General features: G+C 46.5%; 1 protein-coding gene across 9 annotated transcripts in view; it reads left to right on the top strand.

Moving 5' to 3' along the window:
* The first annotated feature begins 3752 nt into the window (after positions 1–3752).
* The window catches only part of MBNL2 (muscleblind like splicing regulator 2), a 170177-nt gene continuing 148814 nt past the window's right edge, over positions 3753–25115 (top strand). For 6 of the 9 annotated variants that reach the window (XM_062194007.1, XM_062194006.1, XM_062194010.1 and 3 more), the window contains exon 1: positions 3753–3986. The gene's annotated coding sequence lies outside the window, so the exon portion shown is untranslated. The remainder of the gene's footprint in view (positions 3987–25115) is intronic. The other 3 variants (XM_062194012.1, XM_062194013.1, XM_062194014.1) reach the window with 2 other exon arrangements.

Genomic DNA, 25115 nt, shown 5'->3' with positions numbered 1-25115 from the left:
AGACCTTTAGTAAATAATTAACCCAGTGTAACGTACAACCACATACTGAAGTAAGTTTACTATAAAATGAACAGCCACATCGTGTAAGCTTTTGTGACTCAAAGAGTGGTGCATGGACAGGTAACATCAACATCACCCGGGAGCTTGTTAGAAAAGCAGAATTGCAGTATCCACCAGGAACTAGTGATATGGGACCTGCATTTTAACAAGATCCCTAGGGGATTTGCATGCACATTAAAATTTGAAAAGCACTGCTCTGGAGTTCACAGGGTTGGGAGAGAAAACAACAGGTGGGTGAGAATTTACCTTGTGTGTCAGGAAGAGTTCCGGACAAAAATGGCCTCTAGTCAGGCTGGAGAAATAATTGGAGGCCAGGACGCACAGAGCCTCATAGGCCATGTGGAGGACTTTCTTCTTTTACTTAAGAGCAATCGAAAGATATTTAGGGTTGCACTGGTCAGCTAAGACTGCCATAACAAACACCATTGACTGGGTTGCTTAGATAACATAAATGCATTTCTTACAGTTCTGGAGGCTGGACACCTGAGACCAGGGTGCCAGCGTGGTCAGGCTTTGTGGGGGCTCTCTTCCTGACGTTTAGACACCACCTTCTCCCATGTCCACACATAGGGAATGGGAGAAAGAGATCTAGAGAAATGCTACTGCACATGGGGCCTCCGCCTTCATGACCTCATCTAGCCCTAATTGCCCAAAGGCTCCATCTCCTAGAGCCAGGGTGGTGGGACGGCAAGGACATCAATGCATGAATTTTAGGGAGACCACAATTCAGTCCATAACAAAGGTGCAAAGCAAAGGAGTATGGGGAAAAAATCAGATTTCTGTTTCTGAGTTCCTTTTATGGCTGAGCTATGGAAAAGGGCCCCTTCAAGGGGGCCTAGAAAGGAGACCAACTAAGAGGCCATTTCAATAGTCTTGGAATTAGATGGTGATGGATTGGACAAAGCTGCATTGGCAAAGATGGAACCAAGTGAAACATTTCTAAATATTTTGATGTTAAACTTGACAGACTTGATAATGGATTTCAAAGGGTGGCTGGGAAGAAGGGTTAAGACCAACTGCCAAAGTTTATTTTGGTTTGTGCAACTGGACAACCACGATGTCAATTTTTTGAGGTAGGAATCATGAAATCAACAAGTTTATACATGGTGTCTTGCTAAATGCAATGATCAATATAGAAATAACTTAAGAATACTGTCATTTAGTGTGCATTTATCATATGCCATATAGTTTTTGCACATTTTGTTACTTAATATATGATAGAAACCTTGAATTCTGAGATGGAAAGATCAACTCAGAAAAGCTAAGGGTTTAAAGTGACCAGATTCAGTGAAAAGTACAGGATGCTTTCATCATAGCAGGCAACATGGACAGGGAAAATGTGACAGAGGAAAGGGGGTGAGAGGGGTGGGCGTTCGGCACAGCAGTGACAATGTCACAGAGTGATCTTGACTTCCACGTCAGGGAGCCTGGGATTGAGGCCCAGCCCTACTTTCCATTCCAGCTTGTACACTCTGGGAGGTGCAGGTGGTGGCTCAAGTATATGGGAGACTCACGTTGAGTTCTGGGCCCCTGGCTTTGGCCTGGCCCAGCCCTGGCTGTTGAGGCCATTTGGGAAGCGAACCAGCAGATGGGAAGTCTTTCTTTCTGTCTATCTCTTTTTCCTTCTCTCTCTCTGTCGCTCCCTCCCCCCCCCCTTTTTTTCAAATCAAAAAATAAATAAAAACAATATTTTACAAAAGTGAATGTGAGCTGGGGTCTACATATTGAGTACGGAAAAACAAGCATGACTCCATCAGAAAGTTTGTTAGGATAGCACTAGAGAAAAAGATGAGTAGAGAGGGAGAGGCCAGACTATGAAGGACCTTCAGAGTCTCTAACTTGGATTTTATAGAGTAGGATTTGAATAGGACAGCAGCGTGACCTTGTATGATTTACGGAACCCTGTGTGGCAAGAGAGGGATGTGAAGAAGAGAAGGCTTGAGTCCCAGAGGCCATCTTGCTAGCATTTGTATTACCTGGGCGACAGGTCAGCATGCTGCCCTGGCTGGGAGATAAAACATGACTTAGTTTCATTGGATGAGAGGGGAAGTAAAAGATGCCTAATATTTTAGGAATGAGATTTAAGGGAATGTTAGCTTCAAAGGCAAAACCAGAGAGTGACCAGGAAGAGGAGCTCGCAAACCTGTAATCATGCGTTTACACACAGGGTAACTTGAACTACATTGGTATTCCACAGTAATTCTCTGTTTGATGACCAAGCTAATTTAAATTTCCAGAAAAAAGTACGATGCACGAAAGCCTGCAAGTTACGATGCTTGATGGATTTAGCTGGGAATGAAAAAGAATATCACACAAGTATAAACAGCAAGGGTAATAAAGCATGGCGCTCTAGTGGAGAAAATATTGGGAGAAACATATGAAATATTGTGTCTGAATGATGCAATTGACAAAATAAAAAGAAACTATTGCATTCCACCCTGTCACGCTATTACAGAGGCACTGAACAGTTGCTTATAAAAATTAGTGCGTTGGCTTCAACCTTTCAGATGAATAGGAGCTTTGTTTCTGCCTTGGCCTAGTCATATAACTATCATACTTTATTTTTTTAAAAAAAAATTCAAAATCTTGTTTTTAGTGGAAGGAAAATGTGTGCTTATTGTGTTTGCTAAATGCCATATGTTTTTGTTTTTGTTTCCAAAAAAGCATGCAGAACTACTGATGGGGTGGGGGGGTGGTGGTGGATAAATAGCCCTTCACTACCCTTTTCCATTTTTCTTTCCCCTGCTTTGTCTCAGGGAGCCCCAGCACCTCCCAGAAGATCTTTTGTGGAGGGGCACCTCCTGGTGCCCCGTGGATCACGTGCCATGTGCACTCAGCAGTAAACATCTTCTATAATCATTGCTTCATTAGCGACAATGTGGGCCCACGCACGGCATTGATCAAATGGCATCTAAGGATCTAAGGCTGGGAAGGCACACCTAATCCCCTTGTGGGTGTCTGCCAAGAGCACCAATGGGTAATGTATAGATAGCAATTGTGTTGTTCCTGTTCCCCCCCACGCGCCGAAGTCCCTGGTGGTCTGAAAACTTAGATGCAAGATATGTGGGCTCCGGTCACTAACGGCTGCACCAGCAGATGTCATACAGGAAACTGTGTGTGCTGGGGTAAAGGCGTGTGTACATTTTGAATTTGCACTTGGGCTAGCACATTCTCCCTCAATCATGGAAATCACATGTCAATGTTTTGTAAGGTATTAGTTTCCATGGCAGACGTTGACTTGTTTTTCCTTTTGAAAAAAAAAAAAAAAGAAAGAAAGAAAGAAAAGGCGGGGGTGGTGGAGGTGGGGGGAGAAGCGCGCGCACACACACACACACACACACACGCTTCAGCAAATGGGATAATGACTCCAGGCTCAGGTACAACCCGGATGTCTCTGGGAACCCATGGAGTTTTGTATTTTCCGAAGTGTTTGCAGAGCCGCCGCAGGGCTTGGGGCTGGCCGGCTCTCGGGGTGTTTTCTTGAGCTACTCTCGCCTCTGCTCTGCCAATTACGTCCCACTTTGTCTTGGTGCCGGAGAGGGAAATTCCTCTTTCATCAGTATGGATGCACTGTGTGCAGACCCTGCCAGCGCCGTGTTGCTGTGTCAGTCGCCCTATGAGGGCCAGCTTGGGAGGAGGAGGCTGACGACCCGGCCGCCCATTGGCCGGCCGCGGCGGGGAGGGATTTGTCGGAAGGAAGGGCTGCAGCTTCACGGCAACAGAGTTTAGACTGTCTTTGCTTCATCATCTGAAGGTAAAATTTTCCAGAGACGGCAGACGGCTCGCAGAGTACAATAAACAGGGGACGAGCACTACGTACATGGACATTTCTTCCTCGTGATGCGGTGGGGACGCCTCGGCCGCTGGGTCCTGCCAGCTGTCCCTGGGGTTACTGTACATGGAGAAGACAGGCAGAGCTAAACAAGGTAGGAGAACCAGCCCCCCCCCCCCACTTTTTTTTTTTTTTTTTTCCTGAATGTTTAAAGAGTTTGCTGCAGTGTGCTGCATTCCTTGTGTGTTGCTTAGGGGAAGCCGGGGAAACCGGATTCCACGAATTCAAATGTAATACTTGCCGGGGACCCTGGAGTTTTACGTAACATTTGGATTTGAGAACAAGAAATGGCAAAGCTGGAGTCTGTGCTGCCTGTTCCGGGTGAGGCACGACGTCTAGTTTTATTTTAAAAAAAAAAAAGCTCCTTTTATTATCTTTTTTTAAAAAGAGCATTTGAAATCTTGGAAGCATTATTATGTTCTTGTTATAGAAAAAAAAAAAATCTTCACGCTGCCATCCCTAGCTCCCGAAGAGGTAAAGTTTACCTTGATCCTATTATGTGAAAACAGACTTGCCAGTTAAGACTGAAGGAAAAAAAACTTCGTGGTAAATATGCATAGGCTGGGGGTTTGGCTGGAGACATGTCTACTTCTTGGAATTTGGGGGGCTCCCCAGCTCTGCAATACCACGGCTGTGAGTTTCCAGAGCACATTTTTAACGACCTCGCGGGAGCGAGCTTTCTGGCAAGTTTTCGATGCCATGGTACATGTTTACATTTCGTTTTCTGGCATGTCCGAGCCTTTGTTTCCAGCTTAAAAGTGGAACCATTATATTCCAGAGTAAAGCTGGGTTAAGAACGCTCACTGCAATTATCTGATCTCTATGCATTTTTAATGAGAACACACAGCCAGGTCAATGATTTCACAGGAGCAGGCTGGCTTTTAAAGCCGAGTTTCCCCTCTGCCCGGCCATATCAACTTTCCTGCCGAGAAGCCACGGCGAGAGATGATGGAGAGGATTTATTTTTAACACACTTGGCCCAGGGAGAGAAGGAAAAGATGTATTTGTGAAAGACTTCTTGCTGCCCCTTTTCCGTTGTAAATTTCTGCCAGGCATGAGGTAGCTGTGCTTTTTTGTTAGGCCGCGGAAGCATGTGTTTACAATAAATGTGTAGCATTTTTAGAATAGTTAGCAAGCACTGAAGCGAAGAAAAAGATCTGGCTTGCCTAACCGCCGCCCCCGCCACTGCCAAGCGTGCTTTGAGAGCGTTCCTTGCTAAGACAAAGGTGGAGTGGAAATATATTTGTTAATTGGGCGATGTGTGTATTTGGGGCACAAGAAGGCAAAAAAGAGAGGAGGCATGGGGACGGTCTTGAAATCTTTAAAAAAAGAGGAAGTTTCTGGGGCTCTCCTGCCTGCTGGGAGAAGAGCAGTACAAGCACCCGTTGAAACAAGGGCAGTGCCACGTAGATCCTTCTAGACCCACTGTTTTTACTTTCAAGGAGAAGTGCAGGACACTAGCCCAGAACTTCTGACGTCATTTCCCAACTATTTCTGCTGTGTGTTCTTTTATTCGGGCTCATGGAGAGGAATATTTTTTTATGTCCAGGCCAGCAACAGTCTAACTCCTGCTTGGCCGGACTTGAGCTATGTCTTCATATTTTAACCTGTCCTTTTGTGAATCCTGCACGGGGGGCCCCTCATAAATACCACATCTTCGCGCAGCTGCCTAGTGTCGGACCCACTGCGCCGCACACGGTTCCTGCAGGTTTCTGGCTGGGCTGCCCCAGAGCGGCGGGGAGCAGAGCATGGGTTTTCATTTCATTTTATTTTATTTTTCTGGCCTAACTTCCCCTTGGTGCAGGCCGGCACTGCCACCTGGGTGGAATCCCATTCCTGTTTCCCCTCGAGCTCTTGTTGAGGACAGGTAATGCCACCAAGTTCACAGCTGGTGGTGACAATGGTGGGCACAGCTGCTTTTATTAAAAAAGAAAGAAAAAGCCCCAAGTTGTAGGGCAGATGGTCCCAAGAAAGGGAATTACAGCACTGTAGGCTTCAATCAGTGTCACAGGTGGCAACATGAGCCAGAGAGAGCAGGGGAAGGTTGCTGTCTGTAGCGAGCCTTGTAAAAAGGGTTTTGGTCAGAACACGTTGGAGTTCCCAGGAGTTCCCAGTGCTCATTTGTGTCCCCCCCCCCACCATACTACTATGTAGCCTTGAGCAAACACTATCTCCATGTTTCTACCTCTTCACAGAACTGAAAAATACTTGCTACACTTGCCTTCATAATTCTAGCATTTGGAGAGACCTTGACCTTGTACCGAAAAACAAAAGTTGTTTGTCTCTTGGCACAATGAGCTGTTTAAAGTACAAAGAGATCAAACCTTGGTGTTAGGAAACTGTTGCAAATGCCTTCTGGTACTGACATACATATACGCAGGCAGTCATGGATTGAAAACCCTTTCCTCTATTCTGTGCTCATGTAAATTTTCTGGGGGAATTTATCCTTAGATCAACAAATAGCATTTCCAAGGAAATCAAAGCATTATTGTTTGCATTTTTTTTTTGCCATAAATCTAGTGTAAGACACTAGAAGCTATGCAAACCAGACTTTTGCAGTGATAGGCCTTGCGTATCTGAAGCATTTAGTGCTATTTTTGCTTTGACTTTTGCATTGTATTCGTGAAAGTGGAATGGATAAGAGAGAAAATAAGAACGGAGGAGAAAAACGTGCTTGCGAAATACACTGGTTATGTGCTTTCCTGGTTACCAGCCTGCCTCCTCTCTGCTAGTTGTTTTAATTTGCTGTTGCTATGGTGAAAACAAATCAATATCACATGGCTACCAGCCAGTCCCGCGCTCAGGGAGCGCCATAGAAATTCAAGATCAGGTACTCAAGATTCCAAGCAAGAATTGTGAGAAGAGAATTTCAGCATTGAGCTTCAGAGAATTCCTTGTAGAAGGAATGAGTAGGTTCAAGCTAGCATGCATCTTCCTTTTATCCTGTACGTTTATACTGACAAGGAGAAAACAACATGGGAAGGAAGGTTTATGACTTGTTTACATTTACTAAAATGACAAAACATATTATCAATATAGAAATAGGTAGAAGCACATTGCAAGGAGTAATGGAAAGATTTGTAACCACAAGACGTGCTGGTTGTCGAAAACACAGTTTAATAAGGACAGCTGCACATCAGAACTGGGTGGGCTAGAAACAGTGACCACTACCGGGTCAGGTGAGGAAAGCTGGCGACTCCGGGTGCCAGGTGGGCAGCAGAGGTGAGGGGTTTTAGAAAAGGGGAGGGAGTTCAGAGAGTCTAAGTTGGGAGAAAGCTGTAGATGAAAAGTCTAGCCAGGTGAGCCCGGAACCGGAAGGGCATGGCAGAACACAGGAGAGGGCATTTTGCCCTTTGCACAAAATCTGCCCGAGGCCCAGCCTCCAAACCTAGCCAACAAAGAGAGGAAGCAGATGTGAAGAGAAACAGAGGCGTCCTGAGCCCAGGCCTCCACTCAGGAATGGTCAGCTCAGCTGGGCAGGCAGAGCTGGCCACTGCTGTGTGGAGTAAGGGGCTCCATGTTTCCTGCTTGGGTTCCTCCAGGAAGAAAGGCAGGAAGACAGCCAGGCTTTGTAAAATGGTTACAATACCTCATGCTTTCCCTCCAGTTTTTCCTTAGCTCAGTTTTTGTTTTTCTTTTTGAAACCTTGCACACACTGTTTGCTGCAGCTGTGATAATGTTCCTGGTAAGGAGTCAAAGGTGACATACGGCTGGGTCTGCCTCGCCGCCCCCACCTCCAACCGCACAGGGTGTTTATGGAGAATAGTCCCCGCCTCTATTGCTCAGTGAGAAAACAGGTGTGCAAGGTAAGGCCCCAGGCTTGCTTTTGTGAGCCTGGGCTTCCGGGCTGATGGACAAGTTTTCAGCCCGTCTACTCCCTTCAAGATGGCAGAAACACATGGTAACGAAAGCGGATTCAAATCTTCACTCAGTGTTTTGGAACAGATTGCATTGTCTAACATGTCCTAGGTCAGTGTATTCCATCAATCAGTCAACCAGTGTTTATTAAACACCTCTTGGGTTCCCTCATTTTTTGCTATTTGGTTAGAACACCAAGTCAGTTACCTGATACCTGCTTCTGTGTGTGTGTATGTGTGTGTGCACAAACCTAAATGGTACACAATTATAACTTTCAAAGACTTTCATGTTAGGTTTGTCACCGTGTGTTGTTTTGGGGGAGAACAAGAAACATAATTTTGAGTTTCAGATATCTCTATGGGTGTACTTTCTTCACGGCTGCTCTATTTCTCAGTATGAGCGCTGTTTAATGACATATAAAGATGCAAGGTGAGTGATACGAGGACGCTGAAAAAAAAATTCAAAATGCAAGGCTACGGAAAGGAAAGCAATTAGCGAGTCTCAACAAGCAGAGTTCCAGCTCCAGAGTCACTGGGGAACTCGGCCCATCGTCTAGAAGCACTGAAATGCCAGTCCATCAACAAAAGGAAGTCGTAGGCCTTCTCCCACACTTGGGAGCCACGAACGTGCTCCTCTCAGTATCCCCAGCTCTACCAGGAAACCCGATTCTTAGAGGATTGTGCTCCCCCTCTTTGCTTCCTGAAAGTAGTTACTTAAAAAAAAAAATGGTTTCCTTTTTTTTTTTAAATGCTAAATTTAGTTTTTGTTTCGTACATCACAATTCCTGTGTCTTCTCTGGGCCTAGTTAAGCTACAAGGGTAGAGAACCCATTCAGCTGAGAGAGGAGACTGCGGCTGTAGCTTAAAGAATTCTTTTTGGTCCTGGGTCTTGGCAAGCAGATGGGCAGGTCCAAGGTTTATGAGTGTCTGTGGCAAGCTGGTGGCTGCCAAAGAGCCTTGGGAGGAAAAGGGGAGAGGGCAAGTAACAGGGAGGGTGCTGCTGGTCCTTATTCCCAGCAGTCTGCAATTCACAGAGCCAGGAAGCAAGGTGCTTACAAACAAGATAAGAAGAGCTAAGAACACTAACGTCTTCAGGAGGGCAATTAACATATGTGTAGTTCCTTTCCCTTGCTTTAGGATCTCTGACTTTAATGTGCTGTACATTGCTATTTAATGCTATAATTAGTAATCCAATGGTAGTTTTTTCACTTTATGTTGCTATATGGGCAAAATGTTGAAATCTTTACCTAATATATACTAAACTGATCTTCTGTATACAAAGAGAATTGAAAATGAATCTTTACATGAATGGAAGGGGAAAGGGAGCGGGAAAGGGGAGGGTTGCGGGCGGGAGGGAAGTTATGGGAGGGGGGAAGCCATTGTAACCCATAAGCTATACTTTGGAAATTTATATTCATTAAATAAAAGTTTAATAAAAAAAAAGGGGGGGGCTTTCACTGGCATTATCTCAATGGAGACTTCAAATAGAGAGCTAAAAAAGTGGGAACCTAAAATTAGGGCGCTCTGGCAAGGGTGTGCCAGGTAAAGCACCGTAGGAGATGAGCTGTAAGCTGGGCTTTAAAAACTTGCGTTCATTGCTTTTGCTCCGAGGTTAATGGACTTGAGTTTTGAAGCACAGTTTGGATGCATGTCACTATCTCCTGTCCCCAAATGCTTTCTCAGTCATTCAGATTAAACTTTGGGGCCCACAGGCAGCAGCCATGCCAAGACAGAGCAAGAAGAGCTGTTGGTTGGCTTCCCTTTCTTGATTAAGACTACTCAGAAGGAACTGGGGGACACAGCCCTGTGCTGGCTCTGAACCTGCACCCCAGACCAGTGGCTCAGCAGTGAGGTGCTTCTAGAATGAAAATTTCATTAATGGTTGTAAATGACCTGCAGGCTTGGAATTAATCAAAGTCAACAGTGAGCCGAAATTCCAAGTATTCCATTTCCCCATCATCTCGTTGCATTCCCTTAAGGCTGACAACATGGAGCAAAAAAATTAATATTTTAGGACTATGTGTTATAAACTGGACGCTTTACACAGATTACCTAGAAAGAGCAGGAGAGCCCTGAAAAGTTGATGTTATCCCCAGTTGGCTGAGAGAAGAGAAAATCTAAAAGGTGCCATAATATCCACAAACTATCCCCACCCCCTACCCAGCTAGTGCTTGGCGGAGCCAGTGCCTATGCTCAGGCCCATGCCTCTCCTAATGCTGTGGATAAGGGGTATCAGCTTTTCAACTGAACATACAACTGAGAAAATGAAAGTCATTCGTTTGAAGGAACAAATAAAAGCTCAAGTTGGAGGTAGATCAATTAGTTTTGAAATCCCACTTACATAATTTATATTACACTGAGTGTGATAACAATGTTAACTTCTTACCTGTACATATCATTTCAGTTGTTATGTGTGTTATCTCTTCTAATGGTCACAAAATGCCCTTTTGTCCCCGTGTTATACATTAACTGACAACTAAATTTGAGTGACTAGGTGATCTCACTAACCAAACAGTAGGCAAGTTCATCCACACACCCACAGGAACTCATGCCTATGATATTTAAGGAGATAACGAAATTACACTGCAGTCTGACTAGGAGTTTTCTTGTAATGGATGTTGCCATAGTTAAGTAGAACCCAACCCACACAATTTTGGGAAGATAGTTATTTTTAATTAAGATATTGAATTATTCTAAAAAAAAAAAATCTATACATGCTAGTCTCCTAAATGCAAGCTCCACATCGTCAATCTAAAAGTATTGGTGAAGCATATGTGCATAAATGAACTACTAGTTCTCATTGTGAACGTTCAGAGACTTCAGGCAAGTGGAGCTCTGTGTGGGTTGGTGTACTCGACAAGGCTTTGTGGAGGGGCAGCCGCTCCCTCTGATTCTGAATGGATAAATTCTATCTGGATCAGCATTTCTAGTGTGGGATGTCCATGCCCCAGGCCAAGGGCAAGGTTATTTACAAAGTAAGGAAAGGAAGAACTTGTATCTTATATATTATTTAACATATCCTTTTAAAATGTCAATTTTGGTGTATGTTTGGTAATGTATATAACATATTACAGTGCAAGTACAACATTTATAAATAAGTAACCATCTTTATAATGGTTATTTCTGCTAAAAAAAAACACATTAGTTTTCTGATAGGAATGTGTGATCAAGAAAATGTTGGAGAGGTTTGTCAGGTAGGATGGACAGCAGAGTGGTGTGGTGCAGGAGGCACTGAGGGCACCTGACTTTGGAGAGAAGGGATTCAGTGTTAGGGAGCAGTGGAAGATGAGCTTAGGTGGAGGGCTGGGGTCAGACTATGGACATGCTGAGGAGTCATGCGAAGAGTTTAATCGCCTTACCTACAGCATCAAGTCTAATGTTTCATAAAGCTGTGACCTGTACCATAGGGTTAGAGGTCAGAACATTTGCAACAAGGAAGTCGATATCCAGAAGATGTTTGCAGTACTCCAGTCATGGTGTGGGAAGGAGTTGGATCAGCATGGCTGTGTGAGCATGGACAGGGTGCATCCCAAAGGCACCTTGAAGGAGAAGTCCCTGAAGCAAGTGAAGAATCAAAATGATAGTGGAGTTTCTGTCAGGAGAGATGTCAATGATATCCTGAGAGAAATGGGGGGAGACTGGAAAGGGGACCTACCAGAGGGAACAGGGTTGGGGAAATGAGGAGGCTGAAGAGTTTTTAGTTCTGGAAACAATGTGCTTATTAATAAAGGGACATCTAAGTGGAAATACCTCATAGACATTTGGCAACGTGGGAATGGAGAATAGTCTAGACATCAGGCTGCAAAGTTAAGCTTGAGACACAACTATGTGGAGGTCCTAGTTAAAGCCACGGATGCCCATGGAAGAAGGGAGCATAAGTATAGACAGGAAGAGGATCAGAGACGAGCTTTGGGGAAGACAGTCAGAGACCTGGGAGACAGCAAGAGCTAGCTATGAAATAAGAAAGAAAGTAAATACCCACAAAGAAACAGCCTTCATTTTTTACATTGAGCAACCCCCATGGTTCCACAGGAAGACAGCCTTGCCTCCTGCACTGGACTGCTTCTACTTTGCCCTCTCTGGCAGTGGTACCCTTGGAGGCAAACATTGGCTCAGGGTTATGCTTAGAGCCGCAGCATATTGGGTGGATAAAGTGACCTTCATAGTAATATCTTTCTTATATACAGTGAACTTTAAAAAAAACACAGATCTTCTCTAATAACCAAGGAGAACTTTTGAAACCAATGACTCTGCATCTGTCTCTCAAGAGTATAAAGACTGGGGATGTTACTGGTCAGGGCAGCAATGTCAGATACATCACTAGACTCTGGCCATCTTGTTCACCAAGAGAGGGGGATTCATGTATTACTGGATCTAGCAGATCTCAGCTGAACATAGCCATGAGGAGTATTCTGAAGAAAATGGACCTTTAAGAGGAGAAAGTGCTTGTAATATGGCAGTGTTGAGCCGGCGCCGCGGCTCACTAGGCTAATCCTCTGCCTTGCGGCGCCAGCACACCAGGTTCTAGTCCCGGTCGGGGCACCGATCCTGTCCCGGTTGCCCCTCTTCCAGGCCAGCTCTCTGCTGTGGCCAGGGAGTGCAGTGGAGGATGGCCTAAGTCCTTGGGCCCTGCACCCCATGGGAGACCAGGAGAAGCACCTGGCTCCTGCCATTGGATCAGCGCGGTGCGCCGGCCGCAGCACGCCTACCGTGGCGGCCATTGGAGGGTGAACCAATGGCAAAACGGAAGACTTCTCTCTCTGTCTCTCTCTCACTGTCCACTCTGCCTGTCAAAAAAAAAAAAAAAAAAAAATTGGCAGTGTTGATGCCTTTATACAGGGGGGCTACAATGTAAACCAGACAGCACTTCTCAGACTTCCCTGTATCAGTGCAGCACCTTGGGGATCTTATTAAAAATGTAAATTCTGCCTCAGTATATCTGGGGTGGAGCCAAGATCCTGCATTTCTCATGAGCTCCCGGAGGGTGAAGATGGGGGGCGGGGGGTGCTCATCTGAAAGGCTCTAGAATACAGCAGATGCTTGGCAGGAATGTAGGTGCAGTAGGTCTGGGCCAGCTTCTTTGAGGAGCACTGTGTAAGGATGGTGCCCAGAACCTACCTCTGAGCATCGCAGGTCTCTCCAGCTGGCTCAGGCTGAGAGGGCACCGTTTGCACTGATGCGTTCTCCCAGCCTTGCACCAACATGACTCTGGTGGGAGGCATGGAGGCAGAGGCTTCAGCAGTGTCAAGCAGTTGTGAGTAGCCACACACGGCCCTGCCTGGGGCCTCTGGCTTCTGTGTGGACACAGACCCTCACGCATTCCCCACGAGGTCTGCTAGCTGCCTCCGGGGATGGCTGGTGTGCTTGTTTACACATCTGCTCCAGAGAAACTTCTGTCCCTAAGAAGACATGAGATCTAAATCAGCCCTACATTCCTTTTTTTTTTTTTTTTCGTTTCTAGATAGTGGTCAGATCTGGGCCCAGGAGTTTGATGGGCCCACCTCAGTCCTTCCATCCTCCATGGGTCAGTCCCAGGAGCTTCAACAGACCCATACATTCTCTTAAAATGCAGATTTGCCATTCTCTCCTGAGAACAGGAAGAGTAGAGAGGAAGTGCTATACGCCATTAAAGTTGTATTTGTTTAAAAATGCTGGCTTTAGGGACGAGTAACACAAATGAAGACATTATTAGAAGAGAGAGCTCTGGGGAAATGCTTGGGCCTGGTGGCAGGCAAGCTCAGATCCTGTTGCAAGTCTCACATCTGGTGCCCCCATCTCCCCTCCCCCCGGGATGCTTCCATCCTCCGTGTGTGCCATACGTGGCTCCTGTTTCCTAGAGCCAGGAGTCGAGCTAAACTGATTTAGAGGAAGTTGTCCCTGCTCAAGATGCCCATTTAGTCTGCACACAGATGGCTAGTATTTTTATGCATTTTTAATTCACCAATAACCTTTTAGGAATGGAATGGGACAAATGTATACGGAGTTTATTGAGCGCCTACCACATGGCAAGCCCTCTGCTAAGAGCTTTGTGTCCATCAATTGAGTGTAAGCTTTTCAAGCAAAATGGAGCTCAGCAAGACTGAGTTCCTTGACATGGTCACATGCTACCCAGTGAGAGGACAAGGACGTGAAGCTCATTGGCAGCTAGCAGCCAAACACCCAGGGCTTGTCCAATGGGGCTTCCTGGGGGATTGCTTTAGGGAAAATTCCCTCACAGTTGCAAGTACTAGCAGCAGAACTCACTGAATGGTTAAACAGAACACAAACAAGCAATTCCTGGCACACTGTACAGGCATAAGTCCAGTTGTAGCCAGGAGTCCCTCCTCAAGGACTTTGTAAAGGAACAGGAATGGTGAGGGCATCGTCATCATTTGTTGTGATTACTTGGTCTTTCCCTAAATCTTGAAGCTTGTGTGTGTGCACATGAGTGTGTATGCCAATATACGTGCGCTTAGGAAACTAATGGATCTTAGCTTACAGCTATCTTAAATAGGTATCATAGGTAAAAGCTCATTATCAACTGCAAGTTGTGCTGTTGTGACTTTGCTACCCTGTGAGAATCCTTACAAATCCCTTTTCTTCTTCTTCCCCTGGGTAGTGCTGCTTTTGTTTTTGTTTGTTTTTAAGATTTTTATCTTATTTATTTGAAAGGTATAGTGGGAGGGGGGCAGCAAGAAGAGACAAAGGTCTTCCATCTACTGGTTTACTCCCCAATTGGCCATAATTGCCGGAGTGGGGCCAGGTGGAAGCCAGAAACCAGGAACTCCATCCTGTCTCTCACATGGGTAGTAGGGGCCCGAGCACTTGGGTCATCATCTGATGCTTTCCCAGGTGCATCAGCAGGGAGGTGGAGAGGGAGCAGAACAGCCAGTGTCACAAGCAGCAGCTCAGCCCGCTGTGCCACGGTGCAGGCCCCAGCAATGCTACCTTCTGTCACCCAGCCTCTGCATCCTCTCCTGAGGGCCAGTGGTTCTCTCTAGCTGCCAGAGATTCTGCCATCTGCCTCCTGATATTCTCTCTCTGCAGGTTCTCTCTAGTTCTTTGCCTGCTCCTGAGCTACCCCATAGTCTCTTCCCATGCTCTATTCTCTCCTCCAAGTCTGTAGCTGGCATCCCTACATGGGAGGCGGGCGTTTCTGGGGTTCTGTGCACACCTGACTCAGAGCAGGGAAGAGGAACTCTGGACTTTCCTTCTTACTAAGCCATTCTTCTGACCCTAAAGTCTCAGCTTCCTGGCAGCCACCACAAAGACCTATCCCCTCAGGAAACAAAACAAACCCTATCTCTAGTTTCCCTGTTTCTTTTCTTTAAAGTTGCCTGGTGCAACCAGGCTGCAATTAAGAGGCAGGATCAAAGAAAGGAGCTGCCTCTGGGGCTGCTGGGCCCAGCAAAGAGCGTGAGTCGGTTTAACTCTTTGCTTCCCACGACTTGCTCTCCAACTACTTCTCAGTTCCCCTGGGGATTCGGGCACCTGAGGGCTGTTTTGCGTGGGAAGACCCTTCGGAGCTGGTGGAAGAACTGCTTCCACTCTGCAAGATTCTGATAGTGCCTCTTCTTTGGGATCTACCATAGCAACAAAAATCACCAACCAAAAAATGAGGATTAGATGGGAATCCCAAGCAGGAAGCGCTCTAAGGGCGGGTCTGGCATGGCTCCTGTCTTTTACCCACTACCCTGGGGCCTGATAAGCTGTTTTGAGCTGTTGTGTGTCTTCCTCCTTTGACCCAACAATCGGGAACCTGTAACAAGCACAGCCATAGCACTTTGATAGAAAATTAACTCTTCCTTGTGCCAAAATGAAACGTGACTCCCATGGCTTCACTCTTCACCTCGGCAGGCCTTGGAGTAGCCCAGCAGGTGGACATTCTTACCGACTTTGCCTATTTCAAGGTGTCAGGCTTCCTCTGATAAGACCAGGCTAGCACCTCCCTTATCCACGAAGCAACACTTTCACTCGTGCAATCTAAGACACTCCCAGTTTTCTGGCAGCTTTGCCACTATGTTGTTGACCCACTGTTGACTCCCGTGGCACCTAGGTCTAGCTATGAAGGAAAAAGGAGTGGAGTTGTCCACGTCCCTTCCGCTCTGTCCAGGCCTGAGTATAATGGGGGAAGCTGATGGATGAAGTAGAAGTGTGTGTGTGTGTGTGTGTGTAGGGGTGGGCCATCCACCTTCTAGGACCACATGGAGTGCTTTAAAGCTGTTTTCATCTCAACAACAGGCTGGAAATACACGGGAAAATGCTGAACGCTGGCTTGCAGAATTACCTACAAGGAACATAGGCAGACAGACAGAACGAGATCTAGATGTGTGTGTGAGGAGGCGGACAGATGGAGATATATGGACATCTCCATACAGTCTGAAAAACACACTGAGGCGGCTCTCAGCGACACACGACATGCTTGGGGTTTCCTTTTGTTTTGTTGGTTTGGGTTTTTTTGGCTCAGTCGGTGCTGCTTGGTCGCTGAGTTCCTCTGGGGGCTCTCCTGAGCCCTCCCGCATCTCACGCACCCTGCCATCAGCAGGTGCCAAGGTCACTGAAGGAGCTAATTAATCCCAGCTCCAGGCCCCAGCAGGGCTGTGCTTGCCCTGCCTTCCTTCCTCGGAGCTCAGAATCCAGGAAGGCCTTTCCCCCTCAGTTCCTTGAGGCCTGGGGAGAGACACCTTGAGCAAACAAAGGAAGGGTGAGGAGGGCGCTCAGCCATTTCCCTGCTAGGTGGCCTGGCCTTCTTAGGAGAATTCTCCGGTTGATATTTAACCTACAGATCCGCAGGCCTCTACTCAGTCCTAGACTCTGCTCTCTCTCTCTCTCTCCTGTTAGTTTTTTTTAATGGTCTATGAACCGGGCCGACACTCTGCTGAGCTGAGAATGTACCTTTATTAGTGAAAACTGCCAATTTTCTAGCGGATCACTCAAAAGTGAGATATTTCTCCCTCCACCTCAAGACGAAATGTATGTCGTGAAACCTGGACCCACTAAATAATGGATCAGAAAAAGCAGCCGAGAGGGCTGAGTGTTTTTGGGAACCTTGAGGCTAGAGATGACAGTTATTTAATACCGTGTAGGTGTCGGAATTCGTGGGGGTCCCCTTAGCCTGATACGCACGTTGGGTCTTGAGTTAAGTGCTCTGGGGCTGTGCATGGTTATTTGGGGGGGTTCCGAGCTCTTCCAAATTAGGCGAGGAAAAGCCTGTGCACCTAGCAGGGCCGACAGGACGGCGCCCCTCCACAGGGACGGTCAGCCCCGCTGAGTCTCAGCCCGGCCCTCTGCGGGACCCTCCTCCCCGGGGACCCCAAGAACTACCACGCCAGGGTTGCGCAGGGCAACCCGTTTCCTTTCCAGTTTGGCAGAACCCAGCAAATCTTGGAGTTAGGCTTGTGACACCCTCCATCTTACTCACTGGTTAAAAACAGAAGAAGAAGGAAAAAAAAATGCCGTAGAAAATCAAAACCATATGTTCGGTACACTATCAAGCGGCTGGTGAGCATGCTGCTATGAAATAATCGCGGTGGCGCGATCGGCGGGGCGAAGGTTCTGGGCGTGGGAGCCGGGCCGGCGCTGCCCAGGCCGAGGCCGGGGCAGGGGCGGCAAGGGCCGCTCTGTGTGCTTCCTGCCTTGGAACGGCCGTGGCTGGAACCCGTCCAGCTCCCGCGGCGCAGGCAGGAGGAGGAAGGCTGCATCGACAGCCTGCCTGCCCTCCTTCGCCTCACGTTTTCAGGGCTGAAAATTAGAAACACTTTTCTCCCGGCACACGGAATTACCCCCTCACACACGCGTTCTGCACCCCCTCTGCTTGGAAATGGCAGTTGCTGCCCCCTGAGAGGTGTCTCCTGGAACACATGCGGCTGGGGCCAGGGCCACCAAGGGGCCCGCTGGATGATGGAGGGGGAGGGGGCTGCAGGGGTCTCAAGGGAGCTGCTGGGCCGGCTAATGTTTTATTTCTTAATCTGGGCTGGGGGGGAGGGGGGTGGTCACACAGATGTATTCAGTTTGTGAAAATCCAGGGAGCTGCATTAGTTAAGATTTGCAGTCTTTTCTTTCATAAAACTTTTGTTTTTTTCAAAATGTAGGGGGCTATCTCCCGTGGTGTAGTAAGATAAAGGAAAAGTTGGTCGAGGTTGTGCCTGCGCCGCCCCCCCCAACCCCCCCCCCCGAACCCCCCCCCCCCCCCCCCGGAACAGGGCCTCCACTCCTTTATTTTTTCTCTCCTTTCCCTCGGGCTTCCACATGGGGGCCTCTGTTCCCACCTACAGCCAGCCCCGCAGAAGCCCCCGCAGCCAGATGGCCATCCTCCCCTGAGCCAGTGAGAAGTTAATGCTTCACACTTGAAACCCGAAGAGGAACACATCGGTCTTGGGTAATAGTGATGACGACGCTTTGGCAAGGTGTGCGAAACATCCCCCTTTCTCCCTTTTTTCTGTTTCATTCAAGCGGAGAACACCTTTGCTTAATGGATTTATTTTCCCTGTGTGGCAATCGAGATGAGTGGAAGGAAGGAAGATTCCGTGGGCCGTGGATGACAACTCCCTTTGCTCTTGCTTGTTGTGTAGATCTAGCTACCCATTAGTTCTTTTAAGTCACCCAAATGTAGATTTCAAAAAATAAAGAAGGGATGGCTCAGAGGTCAGTGAGGGACTTCAGTCCTGGGCTCCCATGGATTGCAGAGGGTGACCAAATGGCGTGGAGCTTTGTCTTCTTCGTGTGCGTGACTCTAGATGGTCTTGCCCCATCTGTTTTGGGAAGCTTTGTTATAACAGTGTGCAGGAAGTGTGGAGATGCCTCTTTATTGGTGGAAAGGGGCTGAAAACATGTCAGTTTAATCTTGACCTGCTCTTCCAGGGAAATTTTTTTTTTTTGTTCTGCTTAATAAAGGATTTCTTGACTACAGAAAAAAAAATTGCAGGAGAAAAGAATGTATGAAAGGTGTAGGAAGAAGAGAAAAGTATTTCTCAATCTCCCCTGTTTCCTTCATCCTGTGGAATTTTAAAAAATATATTTATTTACTTATTTAAAAGTCAGAGTTAGAGAGAGAGAGAGAGAGAGAGAGGCAGACACAGAGATAGGTCTTGCATCTACTGGTTCATTCCCCAGATGGCTGCAACAGCCAGTGCTGGGCCAGGCTGAAGCCAAGAGCCAGGAGCTTCATCCAGGTGTTAAATATGGGTAATAGTGGCCCAAATATCTTCTGTTGCTTTTCCCAGGCCATTAGTAGGAAGTTGTATTAGAAGTGGAGCAGCTGGGACATGAACCAGCACCGATATGGGATGCCAGTGTTGCAGGCAGTGGCTTTACCCACTGCACCACAACCCCGGCCCCTATCCTTGTGGAATTGATACTCTGGTGTGACAGGTACAATGTGTACATAACTCAGCACAATGATGGTGATGCATGCCACTAGGAGGGCATAGGTGCCCTGTGAGTAGATTACTGCTGTTGGGGTAAAACAGAGAAGGCTGGCCGGCGCCGTGGCTCAACAGGCTAATCCTCCGCCTTGCGGCGCCGGCACACCGGGTTCTAGTCCCGGTCGGGGCTCCAGATCCTGTCCCGGTTGCCCCTCTTCCAGGCCAGCTCTCTGCTGTGGCCCGGGAGTGCAGTGGAGGATGGCCCAAGTGCTTGGGCCCTGCGCCCCATGGGAGACCAGGAGAAGCACCTGGCTCCTGCCATCGGAACAGCGCGGTGCGCCGGCCGCAGCGCGCTACCGCGGCGGCCATTAGAGGGTGAACCAACGGCAAAGGAAGACCTTTCTCTCTGTCTCTCTCTCTCACTGTCCACTCTGCCTGTCAAATAAATAAATAAATAAATAAATAAATAAAATTAAAAAAAAAAACAGAGAAGGCTTCCTGCAAGAGGCAATATTTGATGAGGCCTTGAAGGATGTGCTAGATGGTAATGTGTGCACTTGAGAAGCATCATGCAGGTTTCTGTGCAAGTTTCCATGGAGAATAGGTGCAGTCTAGGGAGCATTCAGCATGAACTCCCCTGTGCATGGCCTTGATTACAACGCGATGGCTTCCCAACTTCTTTCAGCACGCAGCAGAGAGCCATCACATGTTTATGAGCATGTGAGGAGCAGGGGAAGACATTGCTTAAGGAAGTAATTCTGTGAAGAGTTGACATCTGAGAATTACAGACCTTAGGTGCGTGATGAAGGCATGAGCTGGAACAGCGGCTGTGAGAATGAGGCTTGAGGGGTGCTGATGCATGGAGTGACTGCCCTAAGTGCTTGGGTAGGGTTTGTTTGTTCAGGCCAAGAGAGAGAGAAAGGAAGTCAAGGTGACCTGGAGACATACGCTTAGGTGACAGAAACGTCAGGAAAGCCAATGAGAGAAACATGCAGGAGGGTGGGTAAGAGCCCAAGGGTGGTACCGGACATTAGGAGAGCAAAGCGAAGCTGGAATGTCCTCTCTGAGCTGCAATCTGGGCTTCTGTAGAAGGCTGAGCTGGTGCATATTTGGGATTTCCTTTATAGAGGACTGATGTTGAAATCATAAGAAGAGTTGAGGTAGCTAAGGCAGCAAGAATAATCTAGAAGAATGGTTGATGACATGGCCTTGGGGGTATTTATGTAAAGGGATTTCCTAAGGGAGCATTCATTGGCATGGCACATAGAAATCCAGTTGATTTTAGAGTGCACTTTGCAAAAGGAGTTTGGGCCTCATGGCTTCTTTCAGTGCCTTTGGATCTGTGAGGAGGGGTCATGTCCTAGATTAGTCTTTTAAAACTGGTGGTCATGGAAAGTAATGCCAGATCCCATAGAAAGTCCAGTAAAGCTGAGGACTGGGCCTGGTACCGTGATGTGCCAGCGTTAAGATGGCACCCTTGATTTTCGGAAGAATGCTTTTGGATGAGCAGTGAGTGGGAAGCTGAACTGCAAGATACAGGGAGGGTGGAAAGTGGAAACGCTTAGAAGGGAAGCGTTCAACGTTAGGGCGATCAAAGGAGAGATGGCTTTTGCTCTGCTTCCGTAAGCAGACAGGAAGCAGGCTTCAGGTCATCTTGTTCAGCTTTGAGGGGAAGGTGTGCTGGGGTGGCAGATGGCATCTGGTGCAGCTTTGAGCCCCTGAAGGCTGCTGGGAAGAAACGATTTTGGGAAATGTGTAGGAATACGTTTGATTCTGCTGTACCAGGAAAGGTGAAAGACATGAGATCAATTGAAAGGAAGGTAGTGAGTTGAGGTCGAAAGGCTTCTCCAGGGAGGCTTCCAGAGGCCTTGGCCTTGACATGAATTCAGCTCTGTTCAAAATAATGGCAGTGGGGAGAGGCCAGTGTGCTGCATCGATCTTCGTGACTAATTGTGGACGAGCTTTGTGCCATGATAGGCTTAACTAAGAGGCAGCAACTGCTGCTGCTTTCCAAAGTGCCATGCAAATGTTATTTGTTGTACTTTTGTTATTTCATTATTCTTCTTCGCTTTTTTCCTTCTTCTCACTGGGTTGCAGCAAAGGATAATTCATGAGCCTAGCACCCTCCTTTTAAGTAGCAAAATCTGCCAATATAGATGTCGCATATGGAATATTTTAAATGTCTCCTTAGTGTAGTAGTCCCCATGCATCTTAAACTTGAGTCAGTGTCTGGCAAGTAGTAGATACTCAATAAATGTTTGTGCAACATGATTGAATGACTGGAGTGTTCTTTTATTATTGATATAGGCAGACATGATTATTAGCTATGAGTCATACTCACAGAAATCCATAGTCAGCATCCACCCTCATGAGCCTAGAATTTTCTATTATTATGAAAAGAAAATGCAATTTTCCCACTGGGAGTGTACATATTTCTACAAAGTTGTGCTTTAGTACTAAAGGAGGCCAGCTAACCCCCAGCCCCTTCAACCAGGGATGTTTTATTTATTTAAACTCAAGAGAGGAAGTTTAACTGATGAAGGCAATGAGCAGAGAGAGACTAAAGGGTGAAATGCATGAACTTGGTGTTATCTGGAGAATCCTAACTTAAAATAGGCTTTAGTTGCTTAATTGCTATTGAATAGATATTTCTGGTTACGTTCAACTGCACAAAATATACAGCACTTCTCATCAAATGGACTGACCTATTTCTCCACCCTTGAGGCCTACTTGAAAACTAAATAAGAGACAAGCATACCCATAGCCAAAGCCAGAAGGAGATTTGCAGCCACTGGGACAAGGTCATAGACCTGTATTATATTCACTTCTCTACCCTGCTCCATCCCCAGGAGGAGAAAGAAGTTATGCTGTGTTTCAAAACTTCTTACTCCAATAGTTAATTGGTTAGCTGTACAGACTCTTGGGCAGCTTGTTAAAAAGACAGATTTCTAGGCCTTAGATTCTGACTTAGGAAGTGAGAGGGATCCTGGAATCTACCCTTAATTATAAGAAAACACAGTGATCTAGATACCAAGTGTTCACAGATCTCCTGGCATAGGGCTTAGAAGACCCTTCAACTTTTGGCTCTGCTACAGACTCACTGAAAAATTTCAGGCAAATTTTAAAATCTATTTGAATCTCAGTTTTCTCACCTTTAAAATGGTGATAACAACACCGTATTCTCTGCATGATGGTTAACATTAAGTGAGGTCACCTATTTAAAGAACTTTCTTTACTTTGAATGACACATGTAAATCGTACGCATCTATGGGGTACCATGTGGTGTTTCCATACATGTACACATTGTTCAGTGTTCAAACTGGAATAAGCACATCTGACTCTTCAAGCCATTTATCGATGCTTTGTGGTGAAAACATTCAAAAGCCTTTCTTCCCACTTGCTTTGAAATGTCCAGCACATCATCACTGCCTATAGTCACCCCATTGTGCAGTAGAACCCCAGAACTTATTTCTCCTGATTCATTGTAACTTAGCACCCATTCACCACCCTTTCCCTGTGCTCTCTCCCCACCACTCTCCCTAGTCTCTGATAACCACTATTTTACTCTCAGCTTCTATGAGATCCACTTTTTTTAAGATCAACTTTTCTTCTGAATAAAAAGATCTTCATATATCCACAGAATAAACAACTAGTATGTGATACTTAAGATATGTTTCTCTAAAGGAAACAAGCTATTGGAGAAGAGCCTCTCCCTCTTCCCCCTGGTGAATACTATAGACCCTGTGTGCAATTCCAGAAAGAGCAGGGATATCAACATGACAATTTCTGAGAACACGTAATCTCTTACTGTCACTCACAAAAGACCTCATTGTTCTTCTAGCAAAATGCAAGAAGGCTTTATATACTACAAGCGAATTTTATTCTAGGCTTTGGGGAAGGTTTGCATTTGGTGGGGATGGCAAGACACTGACCCACCATAGTATTCCTTGGATGACTGAAACACAGTGGTGGTTGGAGGGCAGAGGGGCTGTGCTACATTTGGAAACCTTCATGTAGTGCATTTTTGAAAATGGAGCACTTGAATGAGCTCCACGATAGGCCAGGCCTTGAGCTGTTTTGGCTCAGAAGAAAGGGATTCTGCCCTCACCCAGCCTGTTTTGAGGTTGCTCTGACAGATGGCAACTGGTTCACCTGGGACCAAACTCCTGACTTAAACTTTGGGGAAATGAATGAATCAATGAATGAGTGAATGAATTTTCTCTGGGGCCAGAAATACTCCCAAGACATCTGCCAGTCCATGCTTGTCCTCTGGCCCCTAAGGAAGGTCAGCCTCTTTGTTGCCTGGGGAACAGATCCACAAGGATTGCTTCAAGGTGTTTCCTGGAACCAGACAGCCCTTCCTTCCTGGCTGTGCTGACCCAGTTGCCCGTGTGGAGAGACTCAGTATCACATGTCCTTTTTTCTTCCCCCACTGAGAAAACATCAGCAGCTGAGATGCTTTCACAAGTTAGGTGTCTGCCCGAGCTCCGGGTCATGAGATTTGGGTCACACACAAACAGGAAAGAAGTGTTGTACGGAGTGCATTTGATCAGTGCACAGAAGGACAGAAAAGGAAACTCAAAAATAGGAGGGAGTGCGAAGTGAACCGATTGTCACCCTGGGATCTACAAGTCTCAGTCACAGCTTACATTTGAGAAAGATTTGCAGATTTTTCCAAATCAAAGCCTGTCTTTAAATCTTCAAATTGATTGTGAATCATTTTCAAAAAGTTGCCTCCAGCCCAGCCTCCAGAAGGTATTAAGGAAAGTCCAGCTGTGACCCTGATACCTTAATGCTATACAAACAAAGCAAAACAATGGTGATTGGTAGCCAGTGACCAAATGAGGAGCTAATGATCCAGATTCCAGGGGACTCTGGATGGCAAAGAAAAACACAGCAGGATCCCTGTGGAAGGGGGAGATAGGAGGTGGGGGACTCATATACAATGTCATCTTCAGATGTTGTTGGGTCTGTGAAATGGACCTGGTTGAGAACAGCACACTTCTGTGCAAAACAGGCTACTCCAACATCAGTCCCCGATTGGTTCATGTAGCACACCTCACTAGCATATATTTTCAGCCCTCTGATTGGTTCTTATTCCTGCCCTCTGATTGGCTTTTATTCTGGCCTCCCGATTGGTTGTTGTCCCTGCCTCCTGATTAGTTGTCATTCCACTCTTCCCTTGATTGGTTGAACCTGGATCTGGTTTTCAGAAAGCGGACAGAGAGAGCCACATTGTTTATAGAAGAACCAGCACTGACAAGTTTCTCTGGCAACTCCTCCCTGGGAGTCCCCCTCCTGACTGGTGTGGCAGGAGGTTTCTCATTTTCTCACTTTGCTCACTGTCCTTGTCCCCATGGATATTCTTCGGTGTGAGAGAAGAACCAAGACTGCCTCTTCCTGCATTATGACACACGTGAAGCATGCACACATCCATGCACACGTGTACATACAGTCACAGGAATTAATGGCAAAAGGCAATGGAGGACCCTGGGGCTAAGCCTGTTTGCTTAGTCCCCAAGTAATTAAGCCTTAATCTAAGATAGGAAGGAGGGAAAGGCCATCAGATTGAGGCCAATGGGCTAGACTCTAATTGCAGTGGGTCTTATATAGAGCTTAGAAGGACGCATGGGTTTAGATAACCATGAAGAGCGGAATACATTCCATAGCAAAGGAAACTACTCAAACAAAAGCCAATAGGAGGAAATGAGCTCTTATTGTGTGCACACATGGGGTTCTCAGAAAGGAATTTACTTGATTAAAAGACATTTCCGATGCTTCCTAAAGCAACAGGGAGAGGTTGGGCCTGTGTTCTCAAAACCCAGAGAAGGTGTCTCCCATATATAGGTGAAAAGACATGTGTAGGAATTTAGCAAAACCATCCACACTCCTAGACTTCCAGAAATTTCACTTATACAATCTGCCCTTTCTTTATGTTCTTTCTTGTGCTTTATGGTATTAGGATCTAGGACCAGGACAAAATGAGGGTCAAGCACTTGGTACAAGTTTCTTGTTTTTTTTTTT

This window comes from Lepus europaeus, chromosome 6, assembly GCF_033115175.1.
Source record: "Lepus europaeus isolate LE1 chromosome 6, mLepTim1.pri, whole genome shotgun sequence".
Classification (NCBI taxonomy): Eukaryota; Metazoa; Chordata; class Mammalia; order Lagomorpha; family Leporidae; genus Lepus; species Lepus europaeus.
This window is presented reverse-complemented; position numbering and strand designations above follow the sequence as displayed.